Genomic DNA, 14,159 nt, shown 5'->3' with positions numbered 1-14,159 from the left:
CGTTGCAGGCCATGTTTCAAACTTTATTTCAAATACACTGCTACCTCGCTTTAACGCGACCCTATATAACATGGGTTCGCATATAGTGTGGTAGCAGCAGGGCTCTGGCGGCGCTTTAAAAGGTCCAGGGCTCCGGCTGCTGCGGGGAGCCCAGGGCCCTTTAAATCACCGCTGGAGTCCTGCCATCGCTACCCCGGGGCTGCAGCAGCGGGGCTGGGCTGGCGATTTAAAGGGCCCGGGCTCCCTGCAGCGGCCAGAGCCGGGAGCTCTTTAAATCACCGCTGAAGCCCTCCTGCTGCTGCCCTGGGGCTCGGGCAGCGCTTTAAAGGGCCTGGGGCTCCGGCTGCTGCGGGGAGCCCAGGGCCCTTTAAATCACCGCTGGAGTCCTGCCATCGCTACCTCGAGGCTGCGGCAGCGGGGCTCACTGGCGATTTAAAGGGCCCAGGGCTGCTGCGGGGAGCCCTGGACCCTTTAAATCACCGCTGGAGCCCTGCCGCTGCTACCCCGGGGCTGTGGCAGTGGGGCTCGGGCAGCGCTTTAAAGGGCCTGGGGCTCCGGCTGCTGCGGGGAGCCCTGGGCCCTTTAAATCACCGCTGGAGCCCTGCCACCGCTACTCCAGGGCTGCAGCAGCGGGGTTCTGCTGGAGATTTAAAGGGCCTGTGGCGCCCCGTGGCTGGAGCTACAGCTCTTTAAATCACCGCTGCAGCCCTGCCACCGCTACGCCGATATAACGGCGTTTCACTTATAACGCGGTAGGGATTTTGGGCTCCCCCTGACCACGTTATATCAGGGTAGCGGTGCATATTTTCTTTATATTACCTTGAAGTAAATACATGTTTTGTCTTATCTAATTTGGGTGAGTTCTGATTGTTACACTGGCTGTATCTTCAAGAACTCTGTCCCCTTACTCTGATGTTATGTGCCTTTTTGTATGCGACAACCTATGAACTGTTATGAACTAATGAAGGTTGAAAATATTTACTCATCAATACTGCCAAAAAGAATCCTCTATGGGCACAGAAAAGGTGAGAGAGCCTGTCGTTAACATGCAGAGCCACAGCTTCACATGGCAAGTCAACCATGGATTTGCTAAATGAGTTGTCTTGTATTAACAGCTTGAATTTAGATTATCTGGTGACTCTAGGTGATAGGAAGCCTTTACATCAACATACAAGCCATAAGGTTTTACTTACAAAAGGAAACATATAATGGACTTGCACTTAGCTATGTAATTCACTTAGAAGTGGTATTTTAGGAGATTACTTTAAATTTCAGAATCAATTTTAATTACATGCACAAGGAAATGCCACGAGGACTAATAAGACTCTAGCTGAAGTGAACTTTATTATGGGGAGATAAGAAGTAGAATTTATTTACCCCACCCCCTGCCTTCAGTAGCTTTGTTTTACTAATGGCATTTCTCTTATCTAGGCAGGGAACCTCATGGATTTGGAATGTTTTATTACCTACATGAATTCCATCTACTAGTGTCTGTTAGTTTTAGCTTCGCTGACATACTTTTTTTAGATGTACCTGTGAGGAACAGAATGGGAGTTTATCAATCACAATGTGTAGAAAGAAAAATTACCAAAAAAATTGCAGGCTGTTAATAACTTTATCTTTTGAAGAAAGTTTGCATTATAGATGATTTATGTAATGAGAATAGCCCCAGACAGCCATGAAAGCAACGAAACAGCTGAGGGAAACTAAGAAAAACGGGATGGAGAATCAGTGGAGAAACTGATGGAAAAAGCTTTAAACACAAGAGCAGGTATCCCTGGCAAAAACAGGACTGGAGGAGAAAAATAATAATTTATATTATATAGTACAATGTTAAAGCAAATTTCAGAGACATCCTAAGAGACATGAGATTGGGAAACAAAGACAAGCGTCTACCTTTATTTTCTTAAGTCCCAAAAAAGTTTACCGGATATCTCGACTCACTTAGATGTGTCTCTAGATCCACCTTAAAAGATCCAAGCTTTTCCCCAACCAGGGAATTTTCCACATGGCAGTTGCAGCACAGGTGGATCGTGTGTTAAGTGTCTATCATCCCTGAAGAAGGAAAGAAGTGCAAGTGAAGGACAAGTCCATCTGTGAGTCACATTATAGAGGAGATTAAGTGCCCTTGTGGACACTATGTGGGTGAAGAGGTCCAGGACCATATGGCTTTTCAAGGAGTGCTCTTCATCAGAATGCTATGCATGGGAGATCAGATTGTTTAGGGGACTGGTCATGGGATACAAACTCATTCAGCTCTAGGTTGCGGGTATGAAAGCTATTCTCTTTTTCTTTTGCTGACCTGTGTAGACTGAGTCGATGGTCACAGACTTGTTCTGAGTGGACATGTGCCCAAATTACAATGGTTATTTTTTGGTAGGCTCAGCAGAAAAGCTCAGGATTGTATAGACATCAAGATCAACCTATCCTCTCCCCCTAAGAGTGGATGCCATGAGTTTGTGGTGGGAAGTGTGCAGTGCTGATGCTCAGACTCTACTGTTGTGGAGATAAGCAGTAGACTTCAGTCTCCTTGTCTGTCAGTTCATTTCCTTTCACCGAATGCTCATTTCACTTGAAGACCCACGGCCAACTCAAATTTATAGTGTCAAAATAATGCATATTTAAGAGCTCCAGCCCGTGTTACATCTGTGTATATTTTTTATTTTACTTATTTTAAAAAAAGCAAATAAAAATCCCAGTGCATGCATAGTTCCAGGATCACCCATAACTGGACTTCAAAACAACAACAACAACAAAACTAGAATAGAATGAAAGGGGAAAACAGGAACATCAAGAAAATAGGAAGGAGGAGGGAAGAATAAGCCACCAGAGTAAAAGATTTCAACTGTCTGTCCCACAATGGCATATGGCAGAGTGACTGAATACAGCAGGGATAAAGTGGGTGAGGTAATACCTTTTATTGGACCAACTTTGGTCCAGCAAAAGATATTACCTCACCCACCTTGTCTCTCTAATATCTTAGGACTGACATGGCTACAACAACACTGCATACAACAGTGAATACGGCAGGGATATAAATGCAGCTGCAGAAATGCCCTTTGCAATGCACCAGAGGAAACCAGACAATCCCCTGGAACACAAGATGACATAGTGTTCCTGTAGGAAACAACCATACCCTGTGACACTGCCTAATTATTACCTAGGTTTCACTCCATTGCACTGGAAAGTTTGTCATGCAAGAGTCACTTTTGTGAGAGACAAATGTCTCTTTCCTTCAGAATATCATGTGGAGAACACGGACATGATGCCTGAAATAAAAACACAAAATGGTGTTGTCAACTTTCATGGACAAATTAAACATGCTGTGTCTTTAAAGCCAGATGATAGGGAGTGTTTGTTTAGACAGTAGCCTTATTGCAAATTTGGAGCTGCCAAACAGACCCTGAAACTTTCAACATAAACACTAAAATAAACTCTCAGAAAGAATAAAAGTGACAGAAGCCTTTTCATCTGCATGAATCATGTACTAATTATTGTTTCTGAGAAAATAAACTGGCTTCATATAGTTTTAACCAGCAACTAGAATGGGGAAGGTATTGTTGTCAGAGTTTTCTATAGGTAAATACAAAACGTTATAGGAAAAATGTTCAGTAACATTATAAAAAGAAAACTGTTTAATGTTTGCAACCCAAAGTAGTATATTCACTGTGTCAGAAACTGAGACTACATTAGACTTGCTGTCTGTGTTAGCAAAGGTGGGAGTGGTAGTGCAGAAGGCTCTGGTAGTCGCTGGAATTTCAGCTATTGTGTTATCTATTGCTTGGCTCAGAGAAAATCTAGATGACACCAGTGGCCGTCAGCACTTTGTCTATGTCAAATGCACAGACTCAGGGCACCAGGATGAAGGTAACTGCATGACATTTATTGCCTGTTACCCTAGAGCAGTGGTTTCCAACCTGTGGTGCCCTGACCCCTGCGGGTCCGCAAACTATGTCTACAATTTCCAGGGGGCTCCGCACCTCCATTTGAAATTTTTTAGGGGCCCACAAATTAAAAAAAGGTTGAAAACCACTGCTCTAGCGCTTTCACACTTCTCCCATACAGCTCCCTAGTGGCCAATCTAAACAGCTGCTGTAGGCCTCGGTAATTGGCATTGGTATCTACACTACCACTCCCACCACTGCAGCTACTGGGAAAATTTAAGGAAGAGAAGAGAGGCTAGTATTGACAAGGACTTACACAACATTGCTACTATCCTTCCTTTAATGGCTCAAATAGTAAAGTAATAATATATCTGTACTGAACTCCCAACACCTTTGTCATCAAGCATTCTGTCTTCATCTCAACCCCCACAAAAAAACCAGCAACTCACCCCAAACTTTGGCCCATGTTCTGTCCTCTCTTGTCCCCTCTTCAATCGCACAGAATCATAGAATCCAAGGGGCTTGTACAGAATTTGGCCCAGTTTCTGAAAACTAATACACATGCCAGTTAGTTTTAGTGGAATTCTGTCAATCGCAATAGGAGCAATTCAAAGAGGACGTTGAAGAACTAAAGAGGTTTCAGAGAAGAGCCAGCCATGTGAATGATTAAGGGATTAGAAAACTTGCCTTACAGTGAGAGACTCAAAGAGCTCAATCTATTTAGTTTATCAAAGAGAAGGTTTTGGGATGAGTTGATCACAGTCTAGAAGTACGTACACCGGGAACAGAAATTGGATGGGAAGGCTCTTCAGTCTAACAGAAAGGTATGACAAGATCAAATGGCTGGAAGTTGACGCTAAATAAATTTAGACCAGACATAAGGCATAACAATTTTTAACAATTAGGGTAAGTAAACTTTGGAATAATTTACCAAGACCTGTGGTGGATTCTCCATTACTGGAAATTTTAAAATCAAGACTTGGTGTTTTTTCTCAAAGATTTGCGCTAGTTCAGACAGGAATTAATTCAGGGAAGTTCTATGACTTACGTAATGCACAACGTCAGACTAGATGATCACATTAGTCCCTTCTGGCTTTATAATCTATTAATCTAACTAGCAAACTGGGGACATTTTTCACAATACTGAATTCTTTAAAAAAATCTCAGGTTTGGCAAGTTGCCACATTTCAGTAATCATAACTAGATACAGTAAACCTGTTCTCAGAGTTCATCCCTTATATCTCTGGCTTAATTAGGAGCCACCATCCTTTTACTGGGGCTAGTAGAAAAAAATGTATTTGCTGAGATTATTCATACTTGCATCAAGAAAGTGATCATTTTGAGAGTGCAATGACTAAAATGCTCAAGGTTTCATCATACAGAACAAAATAGGATGCAACTGAAACTAGAATTTTGCAGAAATTATGGGGAATGCTTCTCCAACTGAATTGCCTGGACTTGTTTTCATGATTCATCCACCACCTTTGTTTCCACATGAAAGTAGTTATCGCTCATTCACACACAATAATGACAAATAACTGGAATGGGAGAAAGTCTGGAGCCAACTTCACAATCAACAATCAAGTGTGTTTCAAGTTGGATACAGCATGTGCATTCTTTTGAAAATATTTAAATGAAAGAACATTCATAAGTCAAGGTAGCAGATACATCTTCCCACATCTGACCTTGTTATTTGGCTAGTCTCTAGAAACACAGAGGTCCTACACTGTACCTTGTGAAGCTGCCACATCACATTAGTTCTGGTTTCCTGGCAGTACAGAGTAAGGCTTTAAAGGACCCAACTCCAGTCTGTCACGTGAGCTTTCCTTCACCTCACAGTTTTGTTATTTAAAAGCAGAAACAGGTGTTCAAAGCAGCAGGCATGTTACTGTGTTTTAATGATAATTTTTAACAAAATGGAATTGAGCATTATTAATAATGTTATTGTGCCTTTTCCTTCCCCACCTCATTCCAAAACCAGATTTGTTTGCCAGAGGTAGGTCACGGGTCCTCTTTTTTATAAGTCTGGTAATTAAGTTAGCTCTTTGGACCAGGGACCATCTTTTTGTTTTGTGTTTGGAGAGAGCCTAGCACAATGGGGCCCTGATCAATGCTGGGGGCTCCCACATGCTATGGTAATACGAATAATAAAATAATATAGGAATATCCACTAAATGCCCTAATGGAAAGGGAAGGGAAGTTTTTGGTTGCCACATTCTAAGTTCTAGTGCCTCTCCCTGCTTAGTCACCATTGTCAAGCGAAATGTTACCTGGCCCCCAACTCTGTCCTAGCTGCTCCGCCCATCCTCCTCCAGGCATTTGCCAGCTTCTCATAATCACCTCCATGTCTCTTTCTTGTGTCTCCCTACGCATGATACAACCTCCCCGGCTCATTCACAAGACTCTTCATATCTCAGTCCCTCTTAAAAGACCTAGTTTTGCTGTGCTGCCTATCGACAGTAAAGCTGACTTGTATATAAAGTGTATATTAAATAACCTATTGTTATTCTTCTTCCCCTGGTCTCTGTCTGCTTATTTCTCCATAAACTGTGACTTCCTCAGAGCAGGGACTGTTCATCTTAAATGTTTGAAAAGTGCCCGGCACACAGTGGGCACTACGGCAAATAATAAAATCATATTAATAAACTTATTACTTTTCAAGTGCCCTGAAGTCACGGCTTGCAACTCCTGCTCCACGAGATGTGCAAACATGCATTGGGTCAGTGATGTCACAAGCACCATGTCTAACTGGCCATATTCAAATATCTCATATACATAAATTATGCACGTGCCAATGTTTGCTGGAATTTCCACATACCTAATTTTAAAAATCTGCCTTATTATTTTAAATAATAGAAGTTGGATATTGAAAAGACCTATTAGACTCAGTGATCAAACTCCACTTACATATACTTCGGCTTGCCAGAATTCAATTTTTTAAATATAATTTCAGCAGATAAGATCAATGTTTATTTTTAAGCCTTTATAAAACTTGTTATTGATTTAAATTTCACAGTTGTGGGAAACTATGGGAAGGATCAGGCAATAATTGTTCAATGACAGCAGACACTGAGATTTTAAAAGTTAAATCTTTATAACCATTACAACATAAATGGTCAACATCATGTCAAAATATACAAAGTAAATGTCCCTCAATCAAATTATAAATTCTCAAGCAACATTTTTCTCACTTTGACTATCTGTAAATTTGGATTATCATCTATGGAAATATTTTTTCATCTGTGTTTGTACAGTGAAATTGACATTTACCAAGATTTACTGATAAAAATGAGGGCTGTCAAGTGATTAAAAAAATTAATCACGGTTATTCGCACAACTAATCGCACTGTTAAACAATAATAGAATACCAGTTATTTAACTATTTTTGGATGTTTTCTACATTTTCAAATATATTTATTTTAATTACAACACAGAATACAGAGTGTACAGTGCTCACTTTATATTTATTTTGATTACAAATATTTGCACTGTAAAAAACAAAAGAACCAGTATTTTCAGTTCATCTAATACAACTACTGTAGTGCTATCTCTTAATCATGAAAGTTGAACTTACAAATGTAGACTTATGTACAAAAAAATTACTGCATTCAAAAATAAAACAATGTAAAACTTTAGAGCCTACCAGTCCACTCAGTCCTACTTCAGCCAATCGCTAAGACAAACAAGTTTGTTTACATTTGCAGGAGATAATGCTGCCCGCTTCTTGTTTACAATGTCACCTGAAAGTGAGAACAAGTATTCGCATAGCACTGTTTTAACCAGCGTCGCAAGATATTTACGTGCCAGATGCGCTAAAGATTCATATGTCCCTTCATGCTTCAACCACCATTCTAGAGGCTATACATCCATGCTGATGACGGGTTCTGCTTGATAACAATCCAAAGCAGAGCGGACCGACACATGTTCATTTTCATCATCTGAGTCAGATGCTACCAGCAGAAGGTTGATTTTCTTTTTTGGTAGTTCGGGTTCTGTAATTTCCGCATCTGAGTGTTGTTCTTTTCAGACTTCTGAAAGCATGCTCCACACCTCATCCCTCTCAGATTTTGGATGGCACGTCAGATTCTTAAACCTTGGGTCTAGTGCTGTAGCTATTTTTAGAAATCTCACATTGGTACCTTCTTTGCATTTTGTCAGATCTGCAGTGACAAATTTATAGTTTGTAAATCAAACAACATGTGCTGGGTCATTATCCGAGATCGCTATACCATGAAATATATGGGAGAATGCCAGTAAAACAGAGCAGGGGACATACAATTCTCCCCCGAGGAATTCAGTCATAAATTTAATTAATGCATTATTTTTTTAACAAACATCGTCAGCATGGAAGCATGTCCTCCAGATTGGTAGCTAAAGCATCAAGGGACATACGAATGTTTAGCATATCTGGCATGTAAATACCTCGCAACGCCAGCTACAAAAGTGCCATGCGAATGCCTGTTCTCACTTTCAGGTGACATTGTAAATAAGAAGCAGTCAGCAGTATCTCCCATAAATGTAAACAAACTTGTTTGTCTTAGCAATTGGCTGAACAACAAGTAGGACTGAGTGGATTTGTAGGCTCTAAAGTTTTACATTGTTTTGTTTTTGAGTGCAGTTATGTAACAACAAAAAAATTACATTTGTAAGTTACACTTTCACAATAGAGATTGCACTTCAGCACTTGTATGAGGTGCACTGAAAAATACTATATCTTTTGTTTATCATTTTTACAGTGCAAATATTTGTAATAAAAAATATAAAGTGAGCACTGTGCACTTTGTATTCTGTGTTATAGTAGAAATTGATATATTTGAAAATGTAGAAAAACCAAAAATATTTAATACATTTCAATTGGTATTCTATTGTTTTTTAATCACAGTTAATTTTTTTGAGTTAATTGCATGAGTTAACTGCGATTAATTGACAGCCCTAATAAAAATCAAATCCTTCCAAGCCTACAAATACTGTATATAGTCCCCCAATAGAGATCATATCAAATATTTAATGTCACACTATACTTCATCTTCAACCAAAGACCATGAAGAACCTATGAGGCATCTGGCACATAAGCTGGTAGTTGTCTAATTTGTTTCCTTAAAGAACTGCAAGTCACTTTTGAAAAGGAAATGAATAAAGGGAAAAACTATTCTGTATGAAGGATGGGAAATATCCTGTATGGTAGCTTTAATGTTTGTGAAATACAGCTATTTGTCATCCATACCTTAAGTGCATTACTAAACGATAACGAAGAGGGCCTCTGAAAATGAAGAAGGCTAACCATGTGACCTGGCAGTGTAAGGGCATAGCAGAGCGAATCTTCAAAATGGGATACCCATCTACATATGCTAAACATTGGAGGGAACTGCAATAAAAATTAAAAAACAATATACGAGAAGCACCACAGTCCAACCATAATCTCAAAAGAAAAGTACAAATTTAGACTGTCTTGGAAACAGTGGTTCTCAGCCTGCAAGTTACCACCTTCAAGGTCACTAGCAATTGTCTGTGGAGAATGTGAGTCTGATCCCAACCCTCTCTTTCATCTTCTGCTGAAAACAGTCTGTTCAGTCAGTCATTGGCAAGTGGCCTTCCTCAAACACCAAGAGCCAAATGCTGGTCTCCATTACCCTGCTGTACAACTGGAGGGATTCCATTGACTTTAGTCATGTTACTCTGCACTGCAATGGTAAATTGTTCTGCTAGACCAGCAGGACTGTCCCATAAACCACTGCACTGATTCCCCCAATAATTTTCTTAGAGTGACATAAGAACTGGCACAAGGGATTCTGAGGAGCATCTGTGTGATCGCTAAGTAAGGGCCGGCATTTGGGAAAGCTCAATAATCTCTATTGTAAAGACTATTTACATAGGAACTTCACTGAGAGTCTTTCAGAGGGAATCCCAAACTGCAAGAGTTCAATGGGAGAAGAATCAGTCTATTTTTGATCTGGCTTGGTCAGAAGTTAGAAGACATGTGCTAGAGCAGTGTTTCCAACCTTTTTGATACCAGAGACCGACTCGCTGCCTTACTAAACTGTCAGGGAGAGCTCAGGGACTGGCACCAGTCCATGTTGAGAAAACTGAGCTAGAGGACCTTAAAGAACTGGCCTTTACACAGCCGTCCTGAGGGTGAGCATCTCACATAAAAAGTAAGGTGTCAACCCAGAGATGACTTCATATGTAAATACCATGGGCCTGAGTCTGATCTCACTCACCTAGTAAAAATTAGGATTAAATCCACTGAAGTCAATAGTTACGTGATATCAGATCAGTGTCAGGGCCGGCTCTAGTCACCAGCAAACCAAGCATGTGCTTGGGGCGGCACATTTTCAGGGGTGGCATTCCGGCCATCCTTTTTTTTTTTTTTGCTTCGGGTAGCAACAGCCTAGAGCCAGCCCTGGCAGCAGCAGCACGTCATGCACGGGGGGCGTCCTGGGGCCACTGCGGTTCGCACCGCAGGGGAGCAGCGCCCGCACCTTGTGGCTGGACTGGGCTGGCTCCAAACGGGGGACACTCGGGCTGGAGGCCGCCCTGAGGGGCACACGGAGGTGCCTGCAGGTGCCACATGGCGGACGACCCCCCAGCACCACAGCCGGGGCTGAGAGAAGTGGCCCAAGCTGCCCAGGGACTGTGGCAGGGCGGTCAGAAGCAGCAGCAGCAGCAGGGCTATAGAGGGTGGGGAACTGCCGTGCGGGGCCCGCGTCCTGCTCTCCGGGGCTCCCCTCCTTCTGGAGCGGCCTTGCCCTGGCTCCTCAGCCCCCTGCTGGGGAGGTCCCCCGGCTCTGCCCTCCTGGGTCCCAGCCAGTCCTGGAGGCGGGAGAGAGCCCAGCGCTGGGGCGGCAGGGGGTGCGGGTGGGGGAGGGCACTGGTGGGTGGGGGGTGAGAGCCCAGGGCTGGGGCAGCAGGGGGTGCGGGTGGGGGAGGGCACTGGTGGGGGGTGAGAGCCCAGGGCTGGGGTGGGGAGCAGCCAAAAAATTTTTGCTTGGGGTGGCAAAAAACCTAGAGCCAGCCCTGATCAGTGTGACTGGAGAATCAGACCCCAACATTTTAAAACCAATTCACTGACTTTCAGGGAGTCAGCTCAGCCATGTAGCACAGACATGACCCACACAACCCATCTCAGAAACGTACCTGCCACATTCTGAACCAGCAGAGAGAACAGTGAAAGCACATATCTGTCAGAGAAAGTATATGCTTTTTCCAAGGGCGGCTCTAGCTTTTTTGCCACCCCAAGCACGGCAGGCAGGCTGCCTTCGGCGGCGTGCCTGCGGGAGGTCCGCTGGTCCTGTGGCTAACTGCCGCCCTCGCAGGGACCGGCAGGGCGCTCCCCGCAGCTTGCCGCCCCAGGCACACACTTGCTGCGCTGGTGCCTGGAGCCGCCGCTGGCTTTTTCTTGGCTACATCTTTCTGATGGAAACATAGGTTGCACTAAAAGTCTGCTCCACATGGAACACAGCCCAGAAATGTACAGAAGAATGACTTTTTGGAAGGTTTTGCCTGTAAAGTCTGTGCTGAATGAACAAGAGAATAAAACCACTTTATAACTGCTAACCAGAAACCCTGCAATTACTGTAGTCAAAGAGTCACAGATATTGGAGATGAGAAAGAGCTATTAAATTAGGTCAGCTAGTCCATCAGTCCTGCCAGTGCAAGCACATCCTAAGGTGCATAGGGCTTCCCTTACAAAAATACACACACACAAAATACATGCATTAGGTATGCACCCACATAAATGGGCAGGCCAGTGTTTTGCACTGGTGACTAAGGATGGACCAATGGTTCCGGCCCTACCCTGAAACACAGGAGACCTAGGTTCAGTTCCTTGCTATGCCATAGACTTCTCATGTTCTCTGTTCTCACTCTGTAAAATGTGGATAGTAGTGTTGCCCGACCTCACAAGGGTGTTGATGATAAATACATTAGAGATTGTGAGGTGCTCAGATACTACAATAATAGAAGCCATATAAGCAGAGAGATATGCCAGTGTAATTGCACTGACAGTGGTGAATCAGGCCCAAGATATTTGTCATCACTTTTAAAATCCTGGCATCTACTGGTCTGTAATTCACACTAGAACTACTATCTGCACTGGAAAAGCTCATCTTTAAAAACTGTGCATAGTGGGCTGTCCAAACAGGGATACTTTTCTACATTGCTTTATGGGAGGCTTGAATTCTGCCCTTGGTCTCTCACTTCCTTAGCTGCAACAAGGACTGGGCCTGCTACAGAGCATGGAGCAGGGAATGAATGCCGTTCATTGTTTTATACCCAATTTACAGAGAGCAATGGAGGCACAGAGAAGTTAATTATTTCAGTCACACAGAAAATCTGTAGCAGAGCTAGGAACAGATCTCCCACCTCTGTATCTAGTACTTTAACCACAAAACCCAGCTTTTGTCTGGTATTCCAAACTGAACATTTTGATTTCTGAGGAGGGGGCACTGAAACATCCTCATCTACAAGTATTATGACCACAGTGAGGATCCTTGATGCAGGATTCCAACAGACATACAGAGGACCCTCTGCAAAACAAGACCGTGGCATTTCATTTAGCAAGGCAGTTTGCTCTGCTAGCCTGTATCAACAAAAATTTCCTGAGGAATTTTAGCAAAAATAATCTAAAGCGAGAATAGCCCCTAGGCATGCACTGATACAGTACCCTTTTTAACAGCTTCAAGAAGCCTCGAGGAATGTATTTCACCCTAAAACCTGAATTTCCTGACTTTGGTGTGTTTGAGCTAGACTCTAAACATTGTTTTTGTGAGGGCATAAGGTCCAAGGTGCTTTGAGAAATGAACACTTTTATGTTAAAGGGAAAGGAATGTCTTGTGTATATAAAACTCACAATGCCACACTGTATTATCAGCTGAGAGTCATGGGGTACAGAGCAGAAAATGGCTTCCCCGATACTGTCTGGTGGAGACAGATTTAACAGCTGCATAGCATGAACAGCAATAATTTCATAGCTCTGCTGTGCTGCCTGTTTTTCTTTCTTTACAGTGTGCTCCTGTTTTTTTATGGGTAGGGCTATGATATTGGCGAGAGGAAATTAGGTTCCTGGGCTCTTCTCGGGTGTACTGAGGTGAGCTTCAAAATTAACAGGGAGTCTTTCCTACTCCACTCTCAAATATTAAGCCCTGTGAGGTGCTGAGGGCCTTCAAATCTCATTGTCTTCAATAAACTAACAGGAGGTGCTGAATGAGGCCCAATTTGAGCTAATTTCGTGGCTCTAGACATAGGCACTAAACTGTGGCCAGGGAAAGACCACTTGGGGATGAATTTGAGTTGTGGGGAATCTCCCTCTGGTCTCCGAGGCATGAGGTTGGGTTCTGGGGATCCACTGAGGCCCTCACTTATCTGAGTGAGCCAGCTTGACATTTCTGAGTGAGAAGTCACGGGTCTAATTCCTTCACCAGACATGCTTTAAAAAAAGCCTTAACATCACAGTGGAATATCTGTCACCTCCTCTACCTGGCAGCAGAAGGAAATCCTATTTGTACAGCATCTTGGGGGCCCATCTCAAGCTGGAACAACAGAAGCAAATTTCAAGGGCCGACTTCCTTTCCAGTCCTAAAACTCAAATGGAAAGCAGAGAACCCAGTTAACCTCATTTCCCTCCACTCAGCCTGACCAAACAGACAGGGGTTTATCTTGCAAAAACCAGCAGCAATGTGACTGCTTTACCTTGGAGCACTGCTCTCCTTTAACACAGCTTGAATTCACTGCTTCTGCAGCCCCCACACAGCTCTGACACGCTCATGTTTGATTTCCTCCTCTCTGCAGGTGCTCAGAGGTGGGAAGTACATTTCACCGCTCAATCACTTTCATTTCCTCTGACACTAGGCAGGTTTGTGACATTGCTGCCAACAGACGCTCAGAAGCCAGGGCTACCCTCGTCTTGGCTAGTATTTAACAGGTCTCCGGTCAATCAACCATACTCATGAAGGGAGGCAGAGGTGAACATTTTAGAGCACCAGCTAGTGTGCGTGTGCACCGCTGCCCTCTAGTGGCTAGCTTACAGCATATAAAAGGCCTATTAGTGACAGCAAAGGAAGATTCTTCTGGAAAGCTCTCGGATACTACACTGATAAGAGCTGTATAGGAGCCTGCATAGAATTCATAGAATTTTGTTTAGCTGGGGACCTTTCACCTGCTACGCAAGCTAGGGACTCTCTCTCTCCAGCTTTCTCCGTTTAATTTCCTCTTTAGCTCGCTTCCCTCCTCCCCATCTCACCACAGACTTAAAGGTTCTTACACTAGCACCAGCTCCGA

At 43.2% G+C, this 14,159-nt stretch overlaps 1 long non-coding RNA gene across 3 annotated transcripts; it reads right to left on the bottom strand.

The window, feature by feature from the left end:
• Window positions 1-2,993: 2,993 nt before the first annotated feature.
• On the bottom strand, window positions 2,994-13,912 carry LOC123365258. 3 transcript variants are annotated; one of them, XR_006577500.1, is made up of 4 exons: window positions 13,572-13,912; window positions 13,359-13,463; window positions 4,334-4,436; window positions 2,994-3,269 (listed from the first exon to the last, which is right to left on the bottom strand). It is a non-coding gene; the product is annotated as an uncharacterized LOC123365258 (long non-coding RNA). The 3 variants fall into 3 exon arrangements; XR_006577501.1 differs by having other exon boundaries at window positions 13,359-13,457; XR_006577502.1 differs by lacking the exon at window positions 13,359-13,463.
• Window positions 13,913-14,159: the final 247 nt, after the last annotated feature.

Source organism: Mauremys mutica, chromosome 2, assembly GCF_020497125.1.
Source record: "Mauremys mutica isolate MM-2020 ecotype Southern chromosome 2, ASM2049712v1, whole genome shotgun sequence".
In the NCBI taxonomy this organism is placed as follows: domain Eukaryota; kingdom Metazoa; phylum Chordata; order Testudines; family Geoemydidae; genus Mauremys; species Mauremys mutica.
Note: the sequence above shows the minus strand (reverse complement) of the source record. Positions and strands in the feature narration are given on the sequence as shown.